At 39.9% G+C, this 13,771-nt stretch overlaps 1 protein-coding gene across 2 annotated transcripts in view; it reads right to left on the reverse strand.

Moving 5' to 3' along the window:
• Positions 1-13,771, reverse strand: part of TTC27 (tetratricopeptide repeat domain 27) — a 186,323-nt gene that overhangs the window by 40,924 nt on the left and 131,628 nt on the right. The gene's annotated exons all lie outside the window — the stretch shown is intronic.

The raw sequence follows: 13,771 nt of genomic DNA on the forward strand, positions 1-13,771 counted from the left end.
CTTTGGCTCAGGTCATAAGTTGGGGCTCATAGCCCGTTGAGTTAGAGCCCTGCGTCAGGCTCTGTGCTGACAGCTCAGAGCCTGGAGCCTGCTTCAGATTCTGTGTCTCCTTCTCTCTCTGCTCCTCCTCCGCTAGCATTCTCTCTCTCAAAAATAAAATAGAAAGATAAAAAAAATTTTTAAGTATACAAAATATCAGAAAATTCACAACTGATAAATGTATAACAAACTTGAGAGGGGGAAAAAAAAAAACACCAAAAAACTCTTGCTTTCATCTTCAAGTTAGACCACAAACAATTCTGCAGTTTAAACAAAAGTAACTGCTCTACCATGTATCTGCTTGGGCATGCCTGAAAATAATGTAGAAAAAGCAGGCTGAGAATCTGGATTGCCAAATAGTCATTCAAAATGGAAATCCTGACTTAAGTCAGTAAGATGTATGAGCACAGAGATTTCGAAAGAAAAAAATAAATAAAATTTAAAAAAAAAACAGGTGAATTAGGAAGTAGCTATTGAAATTACAAAAGAATTCTTCGTATCACAGGGCTTCCTTAAAATTCAATAGCCTCTATCAAAAGGAAGATAAAACTGATAAAAATTTCAATGAAATTGGTCAGAAATGCAGCTGTTTCAAGGCAAGTTTGCTTTTCTTCTGGATACGGTCAGTAAGGACAGCAGCAGAATGTAGCCTATTCGGTTCACGGACTCCCAGGACAAAGGCAGGGAGCAGGCAGACAGGTCTGGTGGCACCCTTCAGGGTGGGAAAGGAAATCAGGTGCTCTGTTATCTGCCCGTAGCCTTCCACAGAGACAGCGCAGGAGGCGCCCCCACATCTCTCCTCCCCCCAGCCATTTTCACAAAACTTGTTCCATATGGCTAGTTGGGGCCTGAACGGTTTTTAAGCAGATAAAGATTTTTAGCCGATAATTAGAGATAAGGCTTAAAAAGCAAACATCCTTGGGCAATTTAACACTTTGCCTTGAATTCACAAGAGGCTATAAATAACTGCTATCAGGAGCCTTTATGGAGAACAGATTTTGTTAGAGGAATAGGTAAGGACTGAAAAGAGGGTGGGTGTGTGTTTGGTGGGAGGGGGGAGAAGGTAGAGATACCAGGTTGAAGCAAAGTTAGTTCACTTTACTGAATCAAGGGGCTAACAGCACTTGAAAAGAGACCTCATTACACTTTCCTTTCATCGGTTATTTACAGAATCTAGAGACCAAACCATACTCACTAAATATAATACATTCTGAGCTCGCCTAAAGTCGAGCTGATGCTAACTTATAAAGAATATATAAAACAAGCTCTCTAACTTCTAACCAATGTGTAAGTTACAAAATCTGTCTTATATTTCATCAGGTATAAGGTACACCTGTTTTTCACCATTTAACAGTTCTGAAATAGATCCAACAGCTTTGTCAGAGTTTATTGGAGGCATTTTATTTTCTATACAAGGTGGCACTTAAAATAAATGTGCCTCTTACAACTGATGGTATCTTATATCCAATGAATTATGGTTACAAGTTTACTTGGAAGAAGGGATACCTCATTCTGGGACTAAAGGAAGAACAATGAAAATTACACTCAAAGTTCTCAAAACCCATGTGCCTTGCTTGCTTTCTGCAAATAAACTTCCCACAAAATTATTTCACAAGTGTCATTATTAAAAAAAAAAAAGTAAGTGTAAATTCAAGATGTAAATAAAGAACTTTATTTTTCAATCCACCTGGCAAGACAAAGGTTACAAATCTAAAATTAGCAATTACTCATAGCTCTAAAACAAGCTGGTAATGAGATTATTATTTACCTTTAAGGTTTTGAAAGAAGTCAATGTTTTGTAACTAGTGTCTTAAAACCAAAATAAATTTAATGAAAATCAGGCTGATGACTTCATTTAATATATAGTATTATGGTTCTCTCTCTTTTTTTTACTCTTGGTCATTTGTGTTGTTTTAATAATTTGCATGTGAAGGAAAATTCTAGGACCATTAACTGCCAGTAGATTTCCATCTGTTGATAAGATATAACTACATGGGAGATGGTTTTTGCACACACCCTATTCTTTGAAATCATGAAATAGCTTTTTAAAAAACAAACTCAAGGATCTTCTAATTGCTTGTAGCTGACACACTAAATCATAAATAATACATTCAGATGTTTCTCCATTGAGGTCCTCAGGATTTGGAGGACGAAGGAGAATATTTGATGCCTCTTTTACTTTTTTCGTTTTTAACGATTACTTAAACGATTAATGCCAATAGTGCATCAAGATGCCAGTCAGGCTCTTAAGAACAGAACATCATGGGACACCTAGGTTAAGCATCCAACTCTTGACTGTGGCTCAGGACATGATCTCATGGTTCATGAAATCAAGCCCCAACCATGGGCTCTGCGTTGAGCATGGAGCCTTCTTGAGATTCTCCCTCTCCTTCTCTCTCTCTGTCCCTCCCCTGCTCAGACACACACACTCTCTCTCTCTCTCAAAATAAATAAACATTAAAAAAAAAAAAAGAAACATATTTAAAAGAAAAAAGCACATCGTAAGAGAAAAAAATCAAAAGCCTCCGAAAAACCTTAATAGATGATTCCCCAAATTAAAATTGTATATGCTTGAGTACGAAAGACCTCTCTACCTTTCAGTCCAGTACAATCAGGTGGGGATATGATGTTAGCCTCACCACTTTTTCTAGAAGCTACACTTAAAAAGTAAAAAGGGGGATATGTAGCTGGCTCAGTCAGTGGAGCATGCAACTCTTGATATCAGGGCTGTGAGTTCAAGCCCCACGTTGGATGTAGAGATCTTAAAAAAAAAAAATCTAGGTCCTCTGACGGAGACCCTTGCTTGGGCTCCTACCTTTCACATGCTATATATAGCCTCTCTTGTTCCTCTCTATACAATGGCAATCAGAATAATTAGCACTTAGTGAGCAGCTACTATGTGTGCCAAGCACTGACATCAGGAGCTTTCCATACATTACCTCAGTTCTTCTTCACGGGACCCTCTCCAGGTAGTAAATATTACCCTACTACTTCCTCCTCATTAGAGAGATGACGATGGGCCACAGAGTCAGTCCCTGACAGAGCAGAGATCTGACCCAGTCGGCGGGACTGCAGAGCCCACGTCTTCTCCACGTGGCCACCCTGTCTCCCACTGTACCATCTGTCCACACACAGCCATGATTGATGGCAATCCCATCCTCGTCACCAATGACGCAAGACAGGAAAAAAAGAACGGTTAACATGGGCTGGGAAAACCCAGGAGATCAAATGTTTAAGAACTGGAGCATATCCACCCCCGCAAAAGCTCTCCCAATTAGGCAAGTGGACAGAGGTGAGGCACAAGAATGGATGACCATGTTTAGTTGGAGGGGAGGGCTGAAAGGCAAACCCTTGTCAGAGGGACTGGGCAAGAATGGAGAAACAACCATTGGGTAGAGAGGCTCCGGTTGAGATTTCTGTAGTGTTTATTCCAGCACAAACTGTGAGGCCGGTTGCTCATAGGAAGGGCAAAGATCTTTAGAAGTGGACAGTCTAGCTTTTTCTCTGAGGGAGCCAATACAGAAACACTAATGCAGGCCAATTATTTATTTTGAATATGATGATATATGCACTTAAAGAATGGTTTAAAATTATTTTAAAAATAATTAAGAAAGAACAAGACTGATTGAGAACGTGGTCTCTGAGTTTCCCTCACAAAGCCCCTTAGAGAAACAGTGGAACAGAGGGGAAGACGGATGACTGAGATTCAAGAGGCTCTGAGTAACTTAACCTCTGGGTCTCCGTCACCCAAATGTTAAATGGGGATCTGAGGAAGCAAACACCCAAGATTCTGAAAACCCAGAGGTGACAGGCTTCAAAGGCACCTTAGTGCCATCTAGTGGCAAAGTAAGTACCCTGGCGACACAAACCGGAGAATCCGCAGGTTTGAAGAGTCCGGAGGGAATCAATTCATTTAGAAGCCTTAGAAATCAATTCAAAAGAGGCAGAGGGGAAAACAAGGCCTAGAGAGGAAGTAATCTGCCTAGAGCCACACAATGCACACAATGGCTCCTGGTTCCTGGTGTGCAACAGGTGTGGTGAACACAGAGACCACAATACATTAGCCTCAAAAATTAAAATAGAAATCAAAGTTAAAAAAAAAAAAAAGGAATTAAACAGTTTGCTACTCCGAGGGCTAACAAAGACTAAGCACCACTAGGCAAAGGGTGTAGATTATTTTTACAATAAAAAAGTTAATTTGGGGCACCTGGGTGGCTCAGTCAGTTAAGCGTTCGACTTCAGCTCAGGGCATGATCTCACAGTTCGTGGGTTTGAGCCCCATATCAGGCTCTGTGCTGACAACTCGGAGCCTGACGCCTGCTTCAGATTCTGTCTCCTTCTCTCTCTCTGTCCCTCTCCCGCTCACATTGTCTCTCTCTGTCTTTCAAAAATGAATAGACGTTAAAAAATTTTTTTTAAGTTAATTTTTACAGGAGTCTTAAAGTACATCCATGCTAGGTACCATTTGCTTATGTATTACAATTTTCTTTCTTAAATGAAGAGTCTACTGCTCAAATCTACTTCCTCCTCAAAGCTTCTGCAGAAGAAATAATCAGCAGCTTCACATTTTTGCTAAATTTCCTTACAGGATTGACTGTTTGAATTTTTTTTTTTATGTCATGTAAAACGTTCAACATGTTATAACGAATCCTAAAGCCAAGCCATGCTCTCTATCCCTCCTTTCCACGTCCCTGACTCATTCCCATGACCCCCAAATTCAGATAAGTTGTTGAATGTGGTTTCCTTAAACAGGAAATGACCCAAGACAAATCCAAGAGCGATACCAATGTTCTTTGGTAACAGCTTTTTTCTAAAGTAATGCTTGGTGCTCATATTCTTTAAAAATGTGCACCACCAACTCTTTCATAACCAAATTTCTCATATCCTCCCTAAGGAAACACAAGTCCCAGGCTGCCAGCTTCTCTCTCTCTCTAAAGGAAAAATTTCCTCTATTTCAGTGTCTTGCTTAAACTACAGGATCAGGGCGCCTAGGTGCTCAGTCAGATAAGCAGCCAACTTTGACTCGGGTCATGATCTCAGGGTTCCTGGGATAGAGCCCCCCATTGGGCTCTGTGCTGACAGCTCAGAGCCCAGGGCCTGCTTCAGATTCTGTGTCTCCCTTTCTCTCTGCCCCTCCCCTACTCACACTCTGTCTCTCTCTCAAAACTAAACACTTAAAAAATAATTAAACTACAGGATGAACTAAACTTTATACATATTTTTTTCTTTAACTAGACAGGCTATTAATTGTTTAACGTCCCCCTTTTATTCCTTTCCCCGATTTGGTTATGACTGGCTCTTACATTTGCCCACTCTTTCCAGAGAACGTATAATGTGAGGACATACAGGTGTTCAGGTATTATCTGCACGTGAGACTCCCATGTTAGATGTAGCCCCCTAATTTTAGGCTACAGATAATGGGGCAGTGATGACTTTCTTCCACCATTACTACCGCACTGCAACAGGCAGGAGAGAAATGTGACATCTATGACCGAGAATGCGCTACGGGAAACATGCTAGACTCTTGACATGCGTTGGCTCTGATTTCCCCAGCAGCACACTGAGACGGGGATTGTATCTCCACCTCACAAATGAGGAAACAGAGGCTCAGAAAGATGAGGGGATTTACCTTCCTTGTGTTCCTGGGGTCGCCAGGGTTTGGAGCCGGGTTTACAGCAGCAAAGCTTCCGCCCTCCCCGCTGCCCTTCAGCCACAGCTATGGCCCAGATGTTACTAAGGGGCTCGTGTTTCTTGGCAGTTATGCAAGTTAGACTTTAAGAGTTTCATTTTTCATTGCTTACCAATATGAGAAAGGAAGAACAAAAAGGAAAGAATCTCTTTTTTCTCTCCATATTATTCACATATGTTCATTCTGTCTTCTCCATCGGAATGTAAGCTCCAATTCCTCGCGTCTTTCCACCGCGGTGAATACCAGTTCACAACAGAAACTAGAGAACTCCGTTTCAAATAAAAACGCTTTCTTCTTTCAAAAACCACAATGAAATAGAAAATTAACCGCTACACATCAAGGGAGAGCACAAGCTCCCGAGATAACTCTCAATTCTATCAGAGTCTTGTGCCCTGGAAGTGTGGTCTTATGTACAGAATGGGCTGGGAAGGGCCTCCCTGGTTCCTCTCAAACTCCCTGGTCTTCGCAGACACACGCGCTGTCATCTGCTGGATCGTTACGGAATGTGCAACTTACAACTTCTCTTCGTTCCTGATGAAAACCCCAGCGGGTCTTCATTAAAGGAAGAATGAAATTCAAACTTGACAGTTCTGCATTCAAAGCTTTCCCACAGCTTCTAACTCGACCTCAACCAAATCCACCATTACTTCCTAACCTTAAGACGACATCCTCTAGAGGCAAGAGGGAAGAGGTTGAGAGTAAGCGCTCTGGAACCAGAAAGCCCAGGTTCAAATCCCCACTCCACCCATTACAGGCTGTGGGAACTGGTGCAAATCGCTTAACCCTGTGTTTCCTTATCTGTGAAATGAGGGTAAAAGCAGTAAGTACCTCAAGGATTAAAGGATGTGGTGGGGATTAAAAGTACACGTAAAACGTTGACACTAGAACCTGGCACCTAGTAAATACTTGATGTTAGCTGCTGCTATTATTATTATTAAATAAAAAAATAAACAGTGCAAACCAAGAGGTCCTGAAAAACCCTTCCTGGCTACATGGTTGGTTTTTGCATCTGCTAGTCTCTCTACTGAAACCCGTTTTCTCAACATCTGCCTCCCGTCCAAACCCCAACCATTTCTCCTAGTTCAGAGCATCTGCACCAGGCCTCTTCTGACCATTCACATCCTCATTCATAATGCCACCCCTAGGCATCCGAAGCATGCTGTCTATTTACTCTACCCCTTGGTCACAGAGTTATTTCTGCCTCCTCTCCTCATTTAGCCCATATAAACCACAGGAGGGTGAGAGGCCATGTCTTAACACAATTCTTTCATATCCCCCTCAGTACCTCAAAATGGTTTACGCTTACATTCTAGTTCAGACTATAGAAGATGCGTAAGAAAACAGAAAATGCTATTATAATAGTGATGCTCTCATCTTCTTTCCAGTCTCATTAGAAATATTATGCCTTTTCCAGAGCTAATACCTTCATCTCTTCCCCTCAGTTCACTCTTCCCTAGAGTGATCTTCTCTAGTTATCTTCCCCTCTCTCTGTAACATTCAATCTTTCCTCCCTCTGCTGTATTCACCCTCTCCTCTATCCAATGCCCTCAACCATGTAAAGGTCTCCGTATCTTGAAACATTTTACTTGCCTCTTCTGCCCCTTGTACAATACTCTACATTCTGGCTCTCATCTCTTTGACACGCTCCTAATATGAACAGTCGACTGATGCTACATCCATTTCCTCATGCGCTGCCCAGTCTAAACCTCCCGAAGCTGGTTCTGAAGGTCGTCAGTGACCTCCAAATCCAGTGGCCTCTTCTTGGCCTTCTCTGGACCTCATCACTACACATCACATCACTCACTGACACTTGTTCCTTTAGTTTCCAAAAATCCTTTCCATGAATCCCTACTCCTCTGACCAATACTCTGGTTTCTTTTGTTTGAATCTTTTTTCACTGGTGCTACTTCTACTTTCCTCCAACTGTTGCTCAAAGGTTAGGATTTTGCTCAGCGTTCTCTTCCAAGATTTTCTGTCAAGAACTCATTCACTCACATGGCTTTACTTACTTCCACAAAAAAGCCCCAATCTGAAAGTTCAACTGTGGTCTTACTACCGGGCTTCGGACTCTAGGTCCAATGGACAATCGGCCACCTCTGCTTGGATACAGCAACATGTCCTCGTGTTCAGTATCCAAAATCACATTATCTTCTCCCGTAAAAGCTCTTTTCCCTTCCTCCCGAATTCTCTACATTCTATCAATGGGGACATTTTCCTTTTTAATCAGACAATTGAGGAAACTGGCATCCTCTCGGATTCTAAGCTCTCCCTCCATCCTGCCAGTCCAAATGACAAGGTCTCAGAAGATTTTCCTTTGTAATGAGGCTTCACCCCGTTCTATCTTTCCTCTTGCTGCCCATTCATCCATGACATTCATTCCTTATTTAAACCTCCTACAATACTACTTTTGTCATATCACTCTTTTGTTCAAAACCACATCAGACTTCCACATCCACGGGGTTGGAAGATCCTGAAGGAGGGCATTTAAGGCCCTTCAAAAACTAGTTCTATCCGTATCATTCCCCACCGGAAACTCTCCGCTCTTTGCTGATAAGCTGACACAGCCTAATTCATTCCCACATCCGTGTGTGTACGTGGTAGGCTCTCGATAATGCTTAGTTAGGCAACCATGTAACATACTTGATCAAAATGCAACATTTTTGAAAGGGAAATGGAGCATTAAAAAATAATTAAAGTTACATACATTAAAAAAGACCTTATTTATTGGCCAACAAATTGTTGAACAACAAATTGGTTTTACTGTATCAGGGAACCTATAAGATTGTTCTGTTCAAAACTGAAAAATAAAAATATATTAAAGTAAAAATGTTTAAATGCTAAACATTTAAAATAACAAAAGGAACATAATCAAGCTGTACATTTATGACATCTGAACATTTCTTTAATATACTATAGATTTAAAATTACTTAAATTTTATCAGCATTTATAAACTTTAATCATTTCCTTAATCATATCTAATACCGTATTGCTGTTTTACTGATTAATTTCTTTTTTCATTATGATCTTAGTACTTACAATTTTTTCATAAAATTACCTGTCTACTCCAGTGTTGTTCTTTATGGTTAATTGTCAAATTTATTGCTAATACATTTAAAACGGTTAAAACTTCTGATGGACTCTTGTCAGTAGGCCATAATGATTTTAGTTGAGAAAATATTCTTTCTAAATGTAGTGAGGAAAAATTAAAAATAGAACTCCCATATGACCCGGCAAATTCCACTCTGGAGTATATATTTGAAGGAAATGAAATCACTGTCTTGAAGAGGTATCTGCACCCTCATATTCACTGCAGCATTATTCACAAAGGCCAAAACATGTGAACAATCTAATTGTCTGTGGATAGAGGAATGGGTAAGAAAATGTGTACACACACACATACCCACACACACAAAAAGAGAAATATTATTCAGCCATAAAAAAAAAGAAGGAAATCCTGCCTTTTGTGACAACATGGATGGACCTGAGGACATTATGCTGAGTGAAGTAAGTCAGACAGAGAGAGACAAATACAAATACTGCATGTTCCTGCTTCTACGTGGACTCTAAAAAAGATGAACTCTAGAAACAGAATGGTGGTTGCCAGGGGCCAAGCAGGTAAGAGAAATGGGACGATTTTGGTCAAAGGGCTCAAACTTCCAGTTGTAAAGATGAATAAGTTCTGGGGTTCTAACATACAGCATGGGGATTATAGTTAACAAGACTGTATCATATACTTGAAAGTTGCCAAGAGAGTAGATTTTAAATGTTATCAACACACACACACACACACACACACACACACACACACACACGTAATTATGTAAGGTGACAGAGATGTTAATACAATGCTGCCATGGTAATCATTTTGCAATACAAGTATCAATCACAATGTATACCTCCAACTTACACCATGTAATATGTCAATTATACCTCAATAAAGCTGGGAAAAAAATTTAATATTTATTTTGAGAGAGAGAATGCACACGTACGAGTACAAGTTGGGGAAGGGCAGAGAAAGAGGTAAAGAGAGAATCCCAAGCAGGCTCCATGCTCAGCATCAAGTCCGACCCGAGACTTGATTTCAGACAGCAAAATTATGACCTGAGCTGATACCAAGTGTTGGATGCTTAACCAACTGAGCCACCTAGGCACCTTAACCTGAAAAAAATTCTAATGCGCTGAGATAACTGGTAAACTCAGAGCAACTGCTATTAAACAGAGGATATTCTGAATATTAGTCTTATTAATATTGAAACTTATAAATATTTTTCTTAAGTATTGTCTTTTTGCCTCCATTTAGAGTGCCTTTCTTCAACAAATATATATACTGTATGTATAATTTATTTTTAAGTAGGCTTCATGCTCAGCGCAGAGTCAAACATGGGCTTGAACTCAAGACCCTGAGATCAAGACCTGAGCTGAGATCAAGAGTTGGATGCTTAACTGACTGAGACACCCAAGCACCTTCAACAAATATTTTTAATAAGACAAAATTCATAAAATAAATTGTTTCTATTTATTATTCTTCATAAGTTTCACCAAATTTAGACACTGATAAATTATAGGCTTCAATTCTAGTATAGAATATAAATTAATTCATTTAAAATCAGAAGATCAATAAAAGTTTCCTACAAATTATTATTGAGGTTTTAAGTACAATGGTATTATGGTTATTTTTTAAAGTCATTTCTTCAGAGATATATACTCAAATATTTTTAACAGAGGGGTGTCTGGGTGGCTCAGTCAGTTAAGTGACCAACTTCAGCTCAGGTCATGATTTCACAGTTCATGAGTTCAAGCCCTACACTGGGCTCTGTGCTGACAGCTCAGAGCCTGGAGCCTGCTTCAGATTCTGTCTCCCTTTCTCTCTGCCCCTCTCCTGCTTAACACTCTTTCTATCTCTCAAAAAGTGAATAAACATTAAAAAAATTTTTTTTGAATAAAAATAAAAGTGAAATGATTTGGGGGCACCTGGGTGGCTCAGTAGGTTAAGTGTCTGACTCTTGGTTTTGGTTAGAGTCATGATCTCATGGTTCATGGGATAGAGCTCCGTATTGGGCTCTACAATAACAGTGGAGCATGCCTGGGATTCTCTCTCTCCCCTCTCTCTGCCCCTCCTCAACTTGCAGTCTTTCTCTCTCAAAATAAATAAACAAACATTTTTTAAAAATAAAAAATGAAATGACTTGATACATTAGTTTTTTAAATTTATTTCTAAAGTTTGAGAGACAGAGAGCATGCACATGTGCTCACATGCCCATGAGCAGGAAAGGGGCAGAGAGAGGGAGTGAGAGAATTCCAAGCAGGCTCTGTGTTACCTGCATGGAGCCCGATGTGGGGCTCGATCCCACAAACCGTGAGATCATGACCTGAGCCAAAACCAAGAGCCCAGCACTTAGCCAACTCAGCCACACAGATGCCTGTGGATTTGTTTTACAATAATATGGGGTTGAGTTAAGGAAATACTGATGAAATAAGATCAGCCATAAGTTAGTAATTGTTGAAGCTGATTGACAGGCATATGGGAAAGGGCTCATTATAGTGGTCTCTCTGCTATTATATATTTTATATAATTGAAATTTGCATAATAAAATGTTACAAACAAACAACTCCTCCTAGGTGGATGTTATAGATTGAATTATACCTCCCCAAAATTTATATGTTAAAATCCAACCCCCCAAGCGTGACTATATTTGGAGAGGGGGCTTTTAAGGAGATAATTAAGATTAGGGGGTGCCTGGATGGCTCAGTCCATTAAGCATCCAAATCTTGATTTTGGCATGACCTCAAGGTCATGAGATCAAGCCCTGCATTGGAAGATTCTCTCTCTCACCCACCATGCTCCACCCTTCCCACATCCCTCGAGCTCTCCCACGCCAAAAAAAAAGGGAGATAATTAATATTAAATGACGTCATAAGGTTGGGGCCCTAATATGACAGGACTGGTATCCTTATAAGAAGAGAACTACAGGCACACAGAGGAAGAGCCTTGCCATCTAAAAGCCGGGAAGAGAGACCTCAAATATGAATTTGAGAAACCAGCCCTGAAGGTGCCCTGATCTCGGTCTGTTAGCTTCCAGGACTGTGAGAAAATAAACTTTGCTACTTAAACACTCAGTCTGTCATATTTTGTTATGGCAGCCCTAGCAGACAGTGAAGATATTCAAAAGTGTGATTTTACATTTCAAAATTAAATCCTGTGTATCATTTGAACACTCAGTATTCCCTTTGTGGAAAATTTCAATGTCTCCCTGTTTGAAAGTATTGCCTACAATAATTACAATTTGCTAAAAAACTTTCAAAAGCTGGATTTTTTTTGGAACTCCATTAATTGAAGACATAAAAGATTTCCAATTGATTTTTAACAGAATGCAGCCAAAATGCAAAAGACTCTCTTCTTAAACAGTCCATGTGACTGTAGGACACTTAAATTGACTTATAAACTAATTCTTAAAAAATTCAAACATTTTTAAAATCCACCTGACGATGGGCAGAAAAAGAAAAGTAAATACTGCCACACGATACAAAATTTAATTCAACATCAGAAAAGTCACAAGAATCTTATAATTCAATTACCCAATGGTGTATATAAAAATAGTTGTAGGGGTGCCCAGATGGCTTAGTTGGTTGAGCATCCAACTCTTGATTTTAGCTCAGGTCATGACCCCAGGGTCATGGGATCAAGCCCCACATTGGGCTCTGTGCTGAGCATGGAGCTTGCTTGGGATTCTCTCTCTCTCTCCCCTGCTCCTCTCCCAGCTCGCACCTGCTCGTTCTCGCTCACTCTCTCTCTCAAAAAAAAAAAAAAAAATTATAAATGACAACAGCCAGTTTTTATTTCCATTAGTAGAAGCCTCTTTGGACCACATTATGTCTACCATCACAATCAAATCCAAGTACGTTTACACTTCACAGGGTCCACCAAAATTGATATCCGTATTACCACCACTACAAGTAAGACTTTTATCTGTTATGTTTACCTTTTTAACTGAATGTACAAGAGCATTCAGAATAATGTGAGATGTTTCACCTCTGAGAGAATGAATTTCCAAGAATTTTATTCTGAATCCACTAACTAGGTGAAAAAAATTAAACCATTATGAGAACAGAATTAATGACTTTTCTATTTGAAGCATCTGATGTCACTGATACCAAACTGGTGAATTCAATTGGTGATGAGCTATTTCACCTAAGAGAGCAAGCACATTAGCACCTGTGATCTCACTTTTCCTACACATACAAGAAAATGTGGGATGGACCAATCTTATAAACCATTTCTGCTCATTTTCATTTGCTCCAAATAAAAAGTCAAGCCTCACAAAATGCCATGAAAATGCACCTTCTATAGCTTCATATTAAATCATCATCTTTGGACGTGACTTTAAAAAAAAAAGAAAAGAAAACCAACTACTACTAACTTTTGATGTAAATGCTAATGTTTCTTCAACAAATTTAGGTCTTCCCGTTAGTGATATCACCACAGCCCCTGAAGTGGAGAGTAAATGTTGTACAACCTATACATTCATTAGCTCTCTTGACAAACGAGAATTGAGTTCCTTATGGTCCTCTAACACACTTTTTTGATTTGTTTGCTTTTTGGAAATGAATGCTGCCAAAGGGTTTACTATAAACTATATACAAGTTACCAAGCAATGTAATATAAAAATAGTGGTACATTTAGGCCATACAATAAGTGATCAAACCACTGTAGCAAGAGAATTCAGACTATTCCCCATGTGCTTTATTTATGGCAGGCCTGCTCGGCTCTGCTCCCCATACATCTAGTCTATGATTCCCCACATTTCCCATTAATCCTGCCAACTGGTAGCCAGGCAACGTCATGCATCGCACAGGCCGCAGTTTGGCACAAATGTCTGATACATACAAGGGGGCTTACAAAGACACTGGTGTGAGTATTTCTCCTACCAGCACCCCGGACCTGAAGGAGGTGGCTGTTCCCAGACTCTGTGAGCAAGCACAGGAGGCTTTATCAGTGAGCATCCTGTGTACTGTCCTTGAAAGGGTCAGGTTAGTAAGTTGTG

The sequence above is a fragment of the Panthera tigris genome, chromosome A3, assembly GCF_018350195.1.
Source record: "Panthera tigris isolate Pti1 chromosome A3, P.tigris_Pti1_mat1.1, whole genome shotgun sequence".
NCBI lineage: Eukaryota > Metazoa > Chordata > Mammalia > Carnivora > Felidae > Panthera > Panthera tigris.